Source organism: Pantherophis guttatus, chromosome 3, assembly GCF_059756535.1.
Source record: "Pantherophis guttatus breed Tessera chromosome 3, ASM5975653v1, whole genome shotgun sequence".
Lineage (NCBI taxonomy): Eukaryota > Metazoa > Chordata > Lepidosauria > Squamata > Colubridae > Pantherophis > Pantherophis guttatus.
In genome coordinates this window covers 79,732,536-79,749,875 of record NC_142065.1, presented here as the reverse complement: position 1 = coordinate 79,749,875, position 17,340 = coordinate 79,732,536, and the positions used below count along the sequence as shown (strand labels likewise).

General features: G+C 40.4%; 1 long non-coding RNA gene across 1 annotated transcript; it reads left to right on the top strand.

The window, feature by feature from the left end:
- The first annotated feature begins 1,409 nt into the window (after positions 1–1,409).
- On the top strand, positions 1,410–7,800 carry LOC117677351 (uncharacterized). Its single transcript, XR_004594763.3, has 2 exons — positions 1,410–1,704; positions 7,631–7,800. It is a non-coding gene; the product is annotated as an uncharacterized LOC117677351 (long non-coding RNA).
- Positions 7,801–17,340: the final 9,540 nt, after the last annotated feature.

Genomic DNA, 17,340 nt, shown 5'->3' with positions numbered 1-17,340 from the left:
AGTTCAGATCAAAATTATTGAAATAGGGGAATTTGAACACAACTATATTACCATTTTGGGTACAGTAAGGCACTTTTTTTCTGTAGCAGATTTAAACTTCTACCCCTCAAAAATTGTTTTTAAAACTAAAATAATGTTAAGCAGTGCTTTTTTTTTTTTTTGCTTAATAAAAGTAATTTATTCAGCAAGAAACAAGGAAAACACATTCAAAGCCAAAGAAATAACCTAAGCAATTCAATTAGCACTCTTAATCCAGTTTCCTAAATTGGATTATAATGGGAAATACTCACAGGACATAAATCAGTAAAACAGAAATTTGTTATGTGTTGAGTAATAGAAATCGCTTATTGTTTAAGATCCCCCCCCCAAAAAAATGTATTATGCAGATATAACAATGAACATTGATATTTAATTTTTCAAAACTTATATTTCAAAACTGGGTAAAGTTTCAATTAAAATGTATAACATTAGTTAAAGTTTTTTCATTTTTTTTCTGCAGAATATTTGGCTGCTATAAAAAAACAGGCCATGGGGGAGCAAGGAATTCCAATTTAACTTTCAGGGTACACAGGTTTTCTATTCAACAGTCCTACAACACAATCACAGAAAAGCACAAGATACTCAAAAAGGCCAAGCCGCATCTCAAAATCATTCACAAGTTGCCTCAATAGGAATATATTTTTGAGGTTATGGATATTTGGAATATTGGGGAAATTTTATTATTTGATTGCCATCTTACTCCCTCTTTTGTATTGTTTTTTGAGATTTTGCTTTATTTTTCTAAAAGGTTTGTTAAGAAGATCAGTATCCTATTGGTATGCTTCTGACTTGACTAGAAGGAAGGAAGATGTTTTCAGCTCCAGAAAAACAGACAACATAAAAAGCCAAGACATTAATTCAGTTTGCTGGTGCATTTACTCCCAATAAGCACCAGACTTTTCATACATCTAAATTAACTTAGCGTTAATTGAAAGTTAAACAGACTGCATCTATATTACTGATGTCTTAGAAATATTGTTAAAAAGCTATTCGGATCCATAATGGGAAAGATGTAAAATTAAGCCTTGGTCTTCCTGGAAAGGCCCAACATCTGGCTGCTTCTTGCTCTCATGCAACCTATCTGTGCCATGGTCACTTTGGCCAGGATTTCTGATTCAGATATAAATTCCTTTTACTTCAATTGTGTGTAACAACGTTTAATTTGACCTACCTTACCATTCACATACAGGTAGTCCTTATAACCATTTACTTAAGGACCACTTAAAACGGCACTAAAAAAAAATGACATGACCAGGTTTCCCATTTATGAATACTGCAGCATCCCCCAAGTCATAACAATAAGACACTTGGGGTGCTTGGCAACCATCATTTAGAGAGCCGGATTAGTTTAACAAGCTTTCAACAGTGGGCAGGTTGCTCTGGGTGACTATTGCCAGAGCTTATGATGTACAATCCTTGCTGAGACCTAGGGCAATTACTGCCTACTCCACCAGAAGTGCGGTGACCACGGCAACCTGGGTGACGTGGGCTTCGGTAGAGGAGATCTGCCGGGCAGCAACCTGGACGACCCCGTAACCGTTCATGCGACAATACAGGCTGGATTCGGTGGAGGCCGCGTTTGGCAGATGAGTTTTACAGCGGGTGTTGGAGACGCCCAGCAATCAGGACTAGACAGGTACCCACCCATGAGGACGACCTGCTTGGGTAAGTCCCATGCCTGGAGTCTCGAGTCCCCTATCAGGAAAAAATGGGTGTTGGTCCTACCTGACACACCCCTTTCCTGGAGGGGAGGGGAGACTCCAGCCCCACCCTAAGGAGGGGTCTGATCCGAGGCATCCTTGGGGCATCATTACAGGTGCACCATCCTGGAACATCACGAGGACTTCGTTGAAACTTGGAGGAGCACCAGAGGGGGCATCTCTTCAAATTACAACCCAGTCTATAGATTTAGATTTAGATTTTTAGATTTTATTGAATTTCTATACCGCTAGAAGACAGAGTGAATCCCGTGCTTGAAGTCTCCTCCCCTCCAGAAAAGGGGTGTGTCAGGTAGGACCAACATCTGTTTTTTAAACAACCATGGCAAATTGTGTTGTAAAATGGGGCACCACTCACTTAGCATCTGTCTTGCTTAGCAACATAAATTTTGGGTTCAGTTGGTTGTAAGTTGAATGTTGTATTGCTTCTTACATGTTTATAAGGGTGTGTGCATTTCCTTCATGGCATATAAGTCATGTCAGACTAGACACTCTTCATGGCAACATACAGAAAAGCAATGTCAATAGGTTTCCTCTCATACAGTTCCTTAGGCATTTTCTGCACCCCATGTTAATGAGCACAGACTACAGGTAGTCCTTGACTTATGACCACAATTGAACCCAGAATTTATGTTCCTAAGTGGGAAATTTGGTGAGTTTTGTCCAGGGGTGAAATCTAAAATGTGTTACTACCGGTTCTGTGGGCATTAACTCCTAATGTGACTGGGTGGGCATGGCCAACTTTTAAAAAAAAAAAAACTTTTAAAAGCACTTTTTCTACCACCTCTTCAGCCGAAGAGGTTGCAGAAAAAACTGCTTTTAGAAGCCTCTGATGATCCCAGTTGAGCCTTGCGATCATCAGAGGCTTTTTTTTCTACTTTTAAAAGCATTTTTTTGGCCGAACAGGTTGTAGAAAAAATGTTTTTAAAAGTAAAAAAAACAGCCTCTAATGATCTCGTGGCTCAGCTGGGCATGGGGGGGGGCGCACAGATGTTTGCTACCTGTTCTCCGAACTACCTGTCTCCATCGCTACCGGATCGGCCGATCCGGTCCGAATCAGGAGCATTTCACCCCTGGTTTTGTCCCATTTTACAACTTTCCTTGCCACGGTTGTTAAGTGAATCACTGCGCTTGTTGAATTAGCAACACAGTTGTTAAGTGAATCTGGCTTCCCCATTGATTTTGCTTGTTGGATCGCAAAAGATGGTCACATGACCCTGGGATGCTGCAACTGTCATAAATGTGAACCAGTTGCCAAGCATCTGAATGTAAACCTCGTGACCATGGGATTCTGCAATGGTCGTAAGTGAACAACGGTTGTAAGTTATTTTTTTCAGTGCCGTTGTAACTTCGAACGGACAGTAAACAAACTGTTGTAAGTTGAGGACTACCTGTATTGCATTGTCCAGCAGTGGGACCGACAAAATGATTGTAAACCTGTTCATATTGTTCACCAGGCTAGAAGAATTTTGGAAATTTGACTTTGGTCACTGCTTTAGGCAGTAGAAACTGAAGTACTTGGCAGACACAACTCAAGGAATGATAAAGTGATGTGTAAAAGGAGGGAGGGCAGCATCTGGAAAGTATTATATGCTGAGATAAAGGAGCTAATTTCCTGCTAATCAGATTTGACCTCTCATTAGATGGGGAGAGGAGAGTTAAATTATACATGAGGTTAACCATATCAAAATTGGAGGGAGGAAACACCAGTGTAGGCCAAGAAATCAGTCAAAACAGAGTGGAGTGAAGTAATTTAACACTTTCCCGGCACAGAGCTGATTTTTTTCAAAAATCCTCCCAGCGAGAGTTTTTTCATTCACATTCTAACTTGTTTCAGAAGTTATAACTCTTAGATTTTATGCCAATAGCTGATTAGGGAGAAGATATTCTGGATGGGCATGGAGGATGGATAAATTGAACCCCATATCTGAAATCCTGATGAAAACCCTACTCTCATGACTCATATTGTCTTTAGTTTGCTCTTAAATTTAAACCAGAAGTATTCAACTTCGGCAACTTTAAGACTTGTGTACTTCAACTCTCAGAATTCCCCAGCCAGCAAAGCTGGTTGGGGAACTCTGAGAATTGACATCCACAAATCTTAAAGCTTGCACACTCTTGACTTAAATGCATTCGATATAACTTTAATGTCATGCCAAACGTAGCCTTGAGATGATCTAGACCAGGGGTCCCCAGTCCACAGACCACCATTGGTCCAAGGCTCACCAGGAACCAGCACACGCAAGCGAGTGAAGGCCCACATCCATACATGTTCAGAATCCAGGCAGCATGTGAAGCCATGCCTTCTCCCTCCCCCCCCCCCGGGACCACAGAAAAACCACCCTCCACAAAATCGGTCCCTGGCACCCAAAAGGATACTGAGATTCTAGACCAATGATGGTTAACCTTTTCTGGATCGAGTGCCCAAAGCATACCTGTGCCCGTGCGCATGCAAAAGCTCACGTGTGTGCCTGAACTCCCAAAATGTGTGTGTGGGCCCCGTGCATGCACCCCATCTCCCATGCATGCGTGCACGTGCCCCACACGTGCTGTGCCCATGCGCACATGCATGCACGCTCTCTGCATGTGGCCTGCCCCCATGCATGCACATACGGCCCTGCACATGGCCCCCACCCCACCATATATGCACAGCAGAGACCCGAATACCAGCTGACTGGCGGGAGGCACGCATGCATGCACAGCAAAGCTGAACTGGGGCAATGGCTCATGTGCCCACAGGCTGCTGTGTGCCACCTCTGGCAGCGTGCCATAGGTTCTAGACAATCTTCAGATTGTATCAAACATCACCATCATTTTGGGGATAACATTTAATCTTTCTGCAAGGAACTGTCTTTCAGCTGCAAGACCAAGCTGATTATGCTTTACAAAAATGTGGGAGTATGAGATGTAAAACATGATAGGAAGACTTGCATTTAGAAACTCTGTCCTTAAATTTTTCGATTAGCTCTACTCACTGATGTCAGTTTGCATTTATAGAATAATGCTAAAAACTCAGAACTTCCTGACTATACCAAAAGAACACATACAAATTAATTGTGAGTAAAAAACTTCCACTCAGAACTAAGGTTTCAACTAACACTCCAAGAGCTTTGGTGTGTTGAAAAGCATGCCAGTTTCTGTGTTTTTATTTATTTTATATCTAATTATTGGAATTGAATTCTGGCATCTCAATGGTCTTAAACTATATATCAGATTACTAGAGGACTGTATAGGATTTTATACTTATTCTAAGCCAAGACACCATTACAACGATCTCAGCCTGTCTGCACTGACAATCCAGAATGTATTTTCTTACAGCATCGAACATGTGACTGGCCGAAGATCTAATTATTAATATATGATTTCAGTGAATAGTCATTCTGAACACCCAAGAAGAAGAATATACATATTGTTTAAACTACCAGTTGAAGCTGATTTTTCAAACTCTTGATGTTAGAAGCACTTTATGGATCAAGATTCAGGGGTAGATTAAGATTCTCAGATGTCCCCTCCAATTTAGGGGGATATGCATGCCATTCTTATAGCTGGATATTTTACTTTGTTGGTATACCTGGGAGGAAAATTAAGGAGAAAAAAATAGCAAAAAACCCTCTCGCAGAACTGGCCTGAAGCCAGCAGGGTTTTGAATGTTAAACTTCAGCATTTCCTGGCCTCAGCCAATATGACTAAATCCGTGATGGTGAACCTATGGCACGTGTGCCAGAGGTGGCACGCAGCACCCTCTCTGATGGCACATGAGCCGTCATCCCAATTCAACTCCACTGTGCGTGCGTGTGCATCTCCCACCAGCCAGCTGATTTTCGGGTCTGCTGTGCATGCGCATGGGGCAGGGTGCATGTGTGGGGGCTGCGCATGCATGCATGGGGTAGAGCACTTGTGCGGGTGGGCAGGGTGCATGCAGTGGGCCACACGCACATTGCATTTTGGGGGTTTAGGCACATGCTTTAGGCACTCGGTCCGGAAAAGTTTAGCCATCACTGGACTAAATGATGCATGGATATTTGAATCTGATCTTTAGCACTCCAAATGCCACACGAATGAATCCCATGTTTGCACTAACAAAGTGTAAATGCAGTTAAATTAAGAATGGGGTACCAAATGAGAAGTTGGAAAATGGGGCCAAGGGTTGGATTATGTTGCAGCTGAAATCTGTCATGTAGAAGTATCTCAATCTATCAGCATGGGTTAAATACTTGATAGTAAAGGAAAGCTTTCCATACGTGGTCCACGACCTTACAAGTAGTACATGACTTACAACCATTTGTTTAGCCACTGTTTGAAGTTACAACATCACTGAATAAGTGACCTACAACTAGACTTTACATTTATGACCATTGCAGTATCCCCAGGTTACATTATCATAATTTGGGCACTTGGCAACCAACATGTATTTATGATGGTTGCAGCCTCCTGGGTCATATATTTGCTATTTGGGGACCTTTCTAACCAACTTCTGACAAGCAAAGTCAATAGGGGAAGCTGGATTTCTTTAACAATGCATGTTTCGCTTAATTGGAGTAACTCAACATCTGTGGCCAAAAAAGGTCGTAAAATGGGTCACAATTCACTTAAAGCCTTGCTTAGCAATGGAAGTTCTGATCTCAATTGTGATCATAAGTCAAGGACTACCTACCTATATCCTGATATTGAGAACTGGAATCTAGTGTGGAAGCTAGCACTAGCACTAGCACTTAGACTTACATGCCGCTTCACAGTGCTTTACAGCCCCTCTCTAAGTGGTTTACAGAGTCAGCATATTGCCCCCAACAATCTGGGTCCTCATTCTACCAACCTCGGAAGGATGGAAGCTGAGTCAACTTTCAGCCAGTGGGAATCAAATTCTGGCAGTAAGCAGAATTAGCCTGCAATACTGCATTCTAACCACTGCACCACTACGGCTCTGAACAGAAACAATGTTCTGTTGAGAGTAAGTTTAAGTTTAAGTTAAATCCTTTGTAGACCAGAACATACATTGCCTTGAGTAAACTGAGAGGTCACAACAGATCAAAACAAAGAAGGCTCATCTTCCAAACATCTGCTTTCAGATCTGTGCTAAAGAATTGAAAGTAAGAGTAACCCTTTACAGATTCCCGCTCATTTTAAAGCAAGATGTTAGAGCCTGACATGATTTCTTCTTTCCTTCTGATCTTCAGTTTTACCAGGGAACGAAAGAGAAAGAAATGAACCCCACCATTACTAACCAGATATGTAGTCCCCCACCCCCAAAAAAACCTTGATGTGCCTTCATACTCACTTTTGTTGTCTTCTCAAGTTCCTGATTATGTTTAACACAAAAAGCCCCATTGATGTTTACATTACATGAACTGAATTAGTCACAGAGTGTCTAATTTTATGAAGCTTCATTCCTAAAACTCAGGCTCCCTGCAAGTGTACATAATTTGGTCCTGTTATCCAATACTCCACACACTAATACTTTATACAATCCTCCCCCTCTCCACGGTGAAAGAATTACTTAAGGGTGTGTATGTCTATGTCTTCTAGCAAAACAACAGAGTCCAGTTGCCTTTTGAAAGAAAGAACCTTGTTCTTGTTAATGGTGTGTAGGGAGCTCTATTGCACAGTTGCACTTAACATTTGCACTTATAGAGAATTTTGCTGAATCTTAGGGTTAAAGATAATATCCCTCAGATGACAGGAAAGGGGAGATAATAACTGTACTTAATTTCAGTCGGTTTTTCAAGTTCTAAGTTACATGGAAAAAGCTGTTCGATGCTGAGCCAAGATTGGCAACATAACACTAAAACTTCACACTTCGTATGTTAAAAAAATAACCGCTTGTGAATCAAAGGAGGACTTTCGGCAGTTCTTTTTTTTTTTCCCCTTTTGTTTAGAGCAAAGGAGTGAGATTTCCTGAAGGACAACTATTAGCAGCTTTTGAACAAGCAAGATGGGGGTGAAGAAGGAAAACTATTTAACCAGTGTGATTTTGGTTTTTGTTTGGCTCCTCTTGGGTAAATGATTGGTCTTGCGGTTGGTCCCATAATAAATATTTCCATTTCAATTTGATGCCATCAGTCTACTTGAAACTATTATATCAGCTCTCACAGCTGTATGCCTGTAATAATATCTATGCAAAGATCATTTGCCAAACTTCAGAATGGCTTGGACATTATTTAAAAAATTATCTTTTACCATAAAAAGGGTTTAAGGTGCATTTCAGTGGTGGGTTGCCCCCAGTTCGGACCGGTTCTATAGAACCGGTAGTAAAACCGGAGGTAGGCTCCACCCACCAACCCCAATGTCATCAGAACGCTTCTGCGCATGCGCAGAAAAGCGCATACACGCGGCCCTTTTGCAAACCAGTAGTAAAGGTAAGTAGAACCCACCCCTGGTGCATTTGCATACAGCATGGGTGTTAAACTCAAGGCCCAGGGGCCGGATCCGGCCTATGGGATGCTTAGATCTGTCCTGCAGGGTTGCCCTGGAAACAGTGAAGGACCAGCCCGCTGTGCCTTGAGTTTGACATCCCTGCTGTATGCAAATGCACCCTAAAATGGAGCTTGGGAGTTTTCACTGGCAGAGCACTCAGGTCACCACAGGTGCCTTTGACACAAGTGACGTTGAGCTGGCTATGACCATCCTGGCCACACACACACCGGGCCCCCTGAGGTCAAACACAACCTTGATGACACCCCTCCTGCGCGAGCTGCACTGGCTCCCAGTGGTCTTCCGGGTGCGATTCAAGGTGTTGGTAACCACCTTTAAAGCGCTCCATGGCACAGGACCCGGGTACCTTTGAGACCGACTTCTGCCACCAATAGCCTCCCACCGGCTAGTTCGCTCCCACAGAGAGGGTCTCCTCAGGGTGCCATCGGCCAAGTTATGTTGGCTGGCGACACCCAGGGGGAGGGCCTTCTCTGTGGGAGCCCCAGCCCTGTGGAATGAACTGCCCCCGGAAATACGTAAGATCTCCGACCTCCGGGTGTTTCGTTGTGCACTCAAGACCCTGTTGTTCCGCCAGGCTGGTCTATCAACATAACAATTTTAAATTGGGTTTTAAATTTCTGGGGTTTTAAATTTGGGCCAAATTCATTTAATAATTTTAAACTATTTTAACTGATGTTGTCTTGTGTTTTAATAGGCTGTACACCGCCCTGAGTCCTTCGGGAGAAGGGCGGTATAGAAATAAAATTATTATTATTATTATATTATTATTATTGATGCGGCCCTCAGTGAAATTGAGTTTGACACCCCTGGTATATAGGGTTGGTGCTGAGAGGCTCCAAGTCCAAAATGGCTGGGTGGGGTGGATACTCGATTAATGACCCATCATTCTTGGTTAATGATTGGAATGGGGAGTGCCAGGATTGCCAATATAAGTCAGTTGGGACACGTGACATCTCACTTTATGACTGCATTGACTTACGATGGAAATTTTGCTCCCAATTGTGGTGATAGTAAGTCAAGAATTACATGTACCAAATAAAACTGCTTTATATCCTTTACACACTGTCAAAATGCTTATTTGTTTTCTTCTGCAGTATTTATTTATTTACACACACACACACACACAGTAAGAACATTACAGGTAGTCCTCAACTTACAACCACAACTGAGCCCAAAATTTATGTTGCTAAGTGAGAAATGTGTTAACTGAATTTTGTCCCATTTTATGACTTTTCTTGCCTTATTTGTTAAGTGAATCACTGTAGTTGTTAAATTAGTAACTCAGTTGTTAAGTGAATCTAGTTTCCCTACTTACTTTGCTTGTCAGGTCAGAAAAGGTGCTCACATGACCCTGGGACGCTACAACTGTCATAAATGTCAGTCAGTTGTCAAGCATCCGAATGTAAATCACATGACCATGGGGACACTGCAGCAGTCGTTAAGTGTGAAAAATTGTCGTAAGTCACTTTTTTCAGTGCCATTTTAACTTCAAATGGTCACTAAGTGAACTGTTGTAGATCGAGGATTACCTGTATTCTGTTCTTATAGTAAACTTCAAAACTGGAGTGATAATCATAACCCTACTGTGCATGTTGTGCTTTCTGCATTCATTGTCTTTTCTATCAATCCCACCCACATTTCCATTGAAATGGGTAAAGATCCAAGGATCAAGTTCTGTGCTAGGAAAATAATGCAATTTGACGGTGACTTTGAAGTTTGCTCTCGGTAGCCCATCAAATCATGTGAATGGTTTATTTTGAAGCCCTGTAAAATCCTTTTAATCTCAATCTTTTGTATTACAGATTAGAATGGCTCCATGTAATTGTGCCCTTTGTTTTTGTTTTTGACTTGTTTTCATTTTTATCTACTTAGCATCGATCATGCACTTGTGATCAAAAGTTGACATAGAAACAATGGGGATATAAAATGCATATATATTTCTTCTCAATATCTTTTTTTCATAATGTATTCATAAACATTACGTCTCACGCGTTAAAACCCTTCTGAGATGTATGATTGTCTTCTCTTAAAAAATACATGTAAATTTACAGGATGAATGACTGAGATCTGGGAGATGAAATCAGCTAAACATTTTGGATTTTAAGCCCTTAAAAATGGCATGGCTCGATGAGACTGATGAGAGTTGAAGACCAGAGAACTGGAGGACCAAAGCTTGTTTACTTCTGATTTAGTTGTATGGTAATCTTGCCAGTCATATTTACCCGACCCACCAGAGCGAGGAGGCAAGGAATGTTGCAGGTCCCATCCCATACGGAGATACACCTGGTGGGACCCAGAAGAAGGGCTTTCTCCATGGGGGCTCCCTCTCTCTGGAACATCATTCCTCCCGCGATTAGAATGGCCCCCACTCTAATACTCTTCCAGAAGGTGCCGTAGACCTGGTTCTGCCAACGGGACTGGGGAACAAGAGCGGGATGGAGCCCATTAAATGGCTCATGTGATATGTTGTTGCTGGGGCGGGGGGTTATTTTATTTTATTAATTTATTACATGATTCTCTCTTTTATTAGTTTTATTGTTTTTTATATGATGTTTTTATGTTCTTGTAAGCCGTCTTGAGTCACCATGTGAAAATAGGCGGCAATATAAATTTCCTAAATAAATAAAATTCTGGATAATTTTGCAATTTATGAATTGTGAAATTGCACTATCTGTTTAGATTTTACTGGACATACTATATCACACATCCAGTTGTTGGTAACCAATATACATTTGATGCTGCAATTAAACTGGATAACATGGGGGACATTGTTGTGTGCCCTGATTACAGCTTTTCTGCATACAAATTAGTAAAGACTTGTTATGCCTTGAAGACTACAGAAAGCTCTCCCAAAACTCTTGGTAAGCAATAAACACAAACAATAGTTCTACATTGTTTTTAGGAAATAGATGATGCCATCTACTGGTGAAACAATGCTATGAAGAAATGGTAAAGGGTATTAGTAATTGCCATAAGAGACATTACCAAACTTAACATTACTGTATTATAGCCCTTCAAATATTAAACTCCCCATCACTGGCTATGCTGGCTGGAGCTAATGAGGGCTGCAGTTCAACAACACTTAAAAGATTCCCAGTGCTTTGATTGGGAGTGTGTCCACATTATAAAAAAATAAAAACAGGATTAATAAAAAGGGTTGGCACAAAATCATCTTAGCACTCTGCTTTCTAGTAAATAGATGATTTCTGTTTGGAAGCATCTGTTAATGGCAGCCATTTTATAAGAACACCTACCATATGTTTCTAAATTCCAAATGTATCTAAATGCACACGTCGTCTGAAAGTCGATTATGATGTGTGTCACTGCTGGTAAATTGCATAGGTTTAGGGAAGGTGAAGCATGAACTTTAACTTTTACTCTGATGAGTAAAATATATAGAAAATATTAATGGCAGAAATTCTCTTTTGCTTTCCCCACCGATTTCTAGTCTGCCTTTCCTCCAGGATTTCAAGGAATATACACAGCGTTCTCTCCCCCAGGTTTTTCTTACAAGCTTTGAGATAGAATTACACATCCATGGCTGAGGATGGCATGGAGCACAAATTTTCCTGTCCTAATCCAACATTTAATTGCCACAATATAGTCCTCAGACAGATTTAATTCATTTCTGAAATAAATTCCACCTTTGCATCAATTCTAGCTTCTGTTTTAAAGGGGGCATTTAAACAATAGCACAAATATATTGCATTTATTAAATATTCTTACCTGCTCTTAAATTCAGGAAATTGAAATTAACATGAACAGTGTGACCAAAAAAAATACATATTGGTGCTTGTGTTATTCTATGTGATGCTGACTAATATCTACCCTACTAGTTTTTTTCTTCCTAACCAGCTATACTGTGTACTATTGTATAAATATTTATGGAAAGTTGCAGGTTCAGGTATAACAACTGCAATCCACCCTAATTTCAACCCAACTGATTGTGTGCTATATGTCATGTGTTAACAGGTTATACAGGTTATAATTTCAAAATGATTGGGTTGTCATGAAATTAGGCCTAACCTGCTGGATTTTGACCATTTTTAAATCCAGAAGTGGACAAATGTCATGCAGAATTAGCTTCATTTTTTACTTGCATCCTAAGGTCCAGTCAGCAGCTAAAAACAGCTGTGAAATACTTATTCAGGAAAATGGGGATAGATTTATAAAATAAGGGGTTATTGACAGTAGTGGTTTTCACTTACCTTCGCTACCGGTTTGGGACTGTGAGCGTGCACCGCCGCTACCGATTCGCCTGAACCAGGGCGAACTGGTAGAAACCCACCACTGGTTATTAAATACATAGAATTGGAAGGTACATATCTTTATACATATTTCCATCACACATGAATCTATTTTTCTTCCCTTCTCTTATCCACATTTCTGGCCAATTTGGTTTAAGAGAAGATCAGTACTTTTATGGCCAGTATTTTTAAATTTTGACACAGTCCATTACCAGTGCCTGGGAATGAGATTTTTCATTGACATCACCTGTCTGAACCCAGAGGGCAATTCAAGCAGATGGGCCAGATGAACAGAACACAGAACTAGGATTCAATGAAATAGGTAATATATCCCATATGGCAGGGGTGGGGAACCATAGCTTTTTTATGACCTGTGAACTTCAACTCCTAGAATTCCTGAGCCAGCAGGGTGTCTTTAGATACATTGGCCACCAGAAAGCAATACATGTCTACTTTCATCCTTACACTCATCAGAGTTGCACTTCAGATGACTACAATATATACATGTAGCCATTAACTTACAACCATTTATTTAGCGATAATTCAAAGTTACAATGGCACTGAAAAGTGACTTATGACTGTTTCTCACAATTACTTTTGCAGCATCCCCATGGTCACACAATCAAAATTCAGATGCTTGGCAACTGGCTCATATTTATGACGGTTGCAGTATCCCAGGGTCATGTAATGACCTTTTGCAATCTTCTGATAAGTAGTCAGTGAGGAAGTAAGTCAAGGACTCAGAATTGTATACAGTCCACATTCTCTTAAAACTAAACTTCATAATATATAAATGTATGTACGTACAGTATGCATATTGTACATACTGTTTCTTTTTCTGAGAGCTTCCTCTATAGCAGATGTGTCAAACTTGATTTTATTGAGGGCTGCATTAGGGTTGTGTTTGACCGGGGGGGGGTTGCGGGGGAGTATGGCCAGCTTGACGTCACTGGTGTGATCAAATGCCCCTTTTGCTAGCCACGCGCAGCCCTCACAAGCTCCGTTTTTGCTGCCAAAGCCACTGTGGGCCGGTCTTTCGTGGATCTGGCCCATGGGCCTTGAGTTTGACACACCTGCTCTATAGTATCCTTCAATCTTGGCAAATAGTCCCTAGACAATAAAAGCTATAATTGGGCAGTGGGGAAGAACTATGTCATTAGCCAATAACTTTAGGCATTGCCACCTCAAATTTGAGTTTGATTTGGATTACACAACTTGGACCAACAAGAATAGTTCCCAATATTAATGGCAGAGAGATAGACAACTCTGCTCTGTACAGTGGTGGGATTCAAATAATTTAACAACCAGTTTTCTGCCCTAATTATTTCTTCCAACAACTTGTTCACCAAACTGCTCAGAAAGTTAACAACCAGTTCTCCCGAAGTGGTGCGAACTGGCTGAATCCCAGCACTGGCTCTGTATAATATATGAACTAATGTTTCAGCTTGAAAAACTTTTTTAAGAGCAACAGAAACCAACTCCCTACTATTGGGAGAAAAAGAATTATGAAAAGGTGGCAAAAGATAATGCTGGCTGCTTCAAAGGTATAATCATGATGCAATTCTTTGGTGTCAAAATCCGCTCCCAATGTATTTAATGATGGGAAATTGCTAAACCACCTCCAATAATGTTCTTGATATCTGGTGCTTAGCACATAGTTTACTAATCATATTGTAGACTACCTATTTCTAATTTATTACAACATGGCTGCTCTTCATCCTCTCTCCTCAGTCTTTTTGTATGAGACCAGGTTGGTTGACATATGTAATCCAGGAAGCTAATTTTGGTACCTGAGTTGGAATTTAGTTTTATTACTTCTGATAGAACTTGGCCAAAGCCTTAAGTCTTGCCTATCTTCAGATACCAGTTTTGCTATTTCTGATACTGAAAGGGGGGGGGCATGTTTCAACTCGTTAGCCCTGTTGTAAGAGCTGTGTAACGCACATTCAGAGATAGGACTTTATAACGTGCCTCCTGTGTCAATAAAGGTCTTGGATGGCTGAGTTTCAGGATGCATTACAAAAGCTTGAAGTTGTTAAATGCCAGAAGAGTGAAGTTCAGCAATCTGACAGACTGAATCAACATCTGCCTTGTTTTTAATGATGGCTTTGGTGTTTGCCTTTGTAAGAGATTATGATAGTTTAATGCAAGGAGAGCCACCTGGTGTGCCTCCATAGGCTGCTGTTTATAAACATCTTTGAATTTTAGTCTGATGCATTCAAGGTCAAGCCACATTGGTAATTTATGGTTCGAATCAACCCATCTGTGTCTTTCCTCTGTGTGCAGATTATATTTAAATGCAGTCATTAGCTGTCCAAATATGTCTACAAGTCTACATGGCATCAGTAGAAATTAAGCTAGTAAAGATTTCTATGGTGGATCAAGATTTTTAGCCATTCAGAACACCAGCTGCATTCTTGATGTTTCACTGGATATATCCTCTATTATTACAAAGCAGTCACTTTCCAAGTGTGGCTTCATCACCAAAATGAATAGATAATGTGTCATAGCACTAGAGGTCAACCATCAAGAATAGATCATCCACTGTACTCTGAAAAGTTGTATACAGGAGAACAGTCCTTAGTGAGAGAGCCATTTAATATGAACAAGACCAAACACGGGGCAGCCATCACACACAGAAACTGACCAAGTTACATCTCTGATCCTTGTCACTTCTTGATAATAATGGGGTCACCAACATGTATTTTTCAGCACATTTAAACTTCTAAAAAAGGCCATCGCTAGTATCCCTCTAGTATGAAATTTGAAAATCAGATATCAGTGCTTCTTTCGAAATTGATATCCCTCTGGTGATAAGAGGGACCAGGTGCTTGGCTACATTCAGACTTGGGACTTGGGATTTGAAAGAACTGTAGTTCTTTCTGTAGTTTGTTGCTCTGGAAAGTGATGGGGGTGCTTGAAATGGAATTCTTCCCAGTTTCTGAATCCCATTCTCCCTTTTGATAGAGTCATATTGTATAGTGGGGAATTAACCAAACTATGTGGGGAAATTCTACATGGGGAAGGTGACAGCTTGTTCTCCTTATTACTTTGTCTGATCACTGAAATACACAGCAATTTAAAGGATTTTTCCAATTCCTGAATCTTCCCTCAGTTGGGATCCTTGAAATGCACAGCAGCCTCTTTTGGCACACATCCCTTTCCAGCAGTCTTATCAACTGCAGTCTACATGGGCCAGTTTTTGCAGCTTTCCTATGGTAGTATCTCATGTGGACTATGGGGGAAGTGCTTGAGATACTGAGATTGCCCAACTATTACTATTCTCATAGGAGTTTTTAAAGATCAAGCTAAACAACTGCTCCTCCAAAGTAAAACAAAAAGAAAGCATATAATGAGCATGTAACTTATAGATAAAACTTGCTAACTAACCTAATAGAGGCAAGCTTCCCCTTATTTGTTCAGCTTTGGGGGAACAATTATAAAGCTAAACCTTTAAAAACTCCTATGGGGATAATAAGGAAGTTGGCCAAGTAAGCTTTAATACACTGGCATTTTTCAGCCAAGTTGTAGTCTGAAGGTAAGGAAAATCTCTTCTGGGGCTAGAAACCCAAACTATTCTCAGATAAAAAGTCCACCGATTACACTTTGACAAGCTATATAAGAAACGTCTTAATATCCATTTTATGTTCAGTAACTGAGTTTTTTAAAAAAATAGGTATTATGGTATGAGCTGAATGCAAACATGTCCAAAATACAGTGTCCTCATTTGGTGCATTGTTTATTGTGGCATGAAATCCCAGACTCTAGTTTCATGATTATTTCTCCAGCTATAACTGTGCTGGTACCTTCCTCAGAGAGTGACTTAATGTTAAGAGAGGAGAGGCATGCACTCCTGAGTTACAATTGCTTCAGGTATGCTGCTTACATTCTGGGGGGCTTGAAATACTCACATTTCTTTCCTGGCAGTTATTACTTTGTCAATCTTCAGCTGATTAGGAGCTGCCTGTTCATGACTGGCTTCTGATGTGTCATCAATCTCCTTTCTCAACAGTGTTTATGACTTAAGAAGACCCTCAGTTACAATGATAAAATGAAAGACAATAGTGGCATTGTGAAACTGGGAAATTTCTTTCTGGTGCAACTGGAGAAATGTCATAGAGGTAGCCTGCATTTGGAATGGTTGTACAGGATGTGTGTGAAGACTATCTGTGGCTGATTGGAAAAAGGCTGTTATTATTTCCCTTACACAAAAAGAAAAATGTTTCACAGGAAAAATGAAATGTACAATTGCAAATTATAATGAAAAATGGTGAAAATTTAGACTGCCCGGATGAATTACTGTGTCACCCAGAGGCAAGTTCACAAAAGACTTCCCAATTCTGATTACTTTGGTATCATTCTTTTCCTTTTGTATTCAAGGTGACTAACAGTGGCAACATTCTATCTGGAACGAGCTCCCCCCAGAGATACGGAGGATCCCGGATCTGCGCACCTTCCGCCGCGCCTTAAAGACCTTACTATTTCACCAGGCCGGCCTGGCCTAATTTTCCCCCTCTTTTATAAAAGATTTTTAAAATTTTAAATATTTTTTAGTATTTATATATTCAATTTTAAATTGGTTTTAAAAGTTTGGGGTTTTAAATTTGTCGGGGCCAAAATTATTTAATTTGATTTTATTCTATTTTTTAAATTTTGTATTGTATGTGTTTTTATTGTTTGGCTGTGCACCGCCCTGAGTCCTTCGGGAGTAGGGCGGTATAGAAATCTAATTAATAATAATAATAATAATAATTTGTAATCCAACATTTGACCAAGATGCTTGTATTAATAAGCAATGCTATTAAAACTGAGCAAAAAATCAAATGTGTGGAACTGGGGGAATAAGCAAGGGATATCCCATAAACATTGCCCTGTAGTAACCCAGTGTCTATCCCAACATTACCATG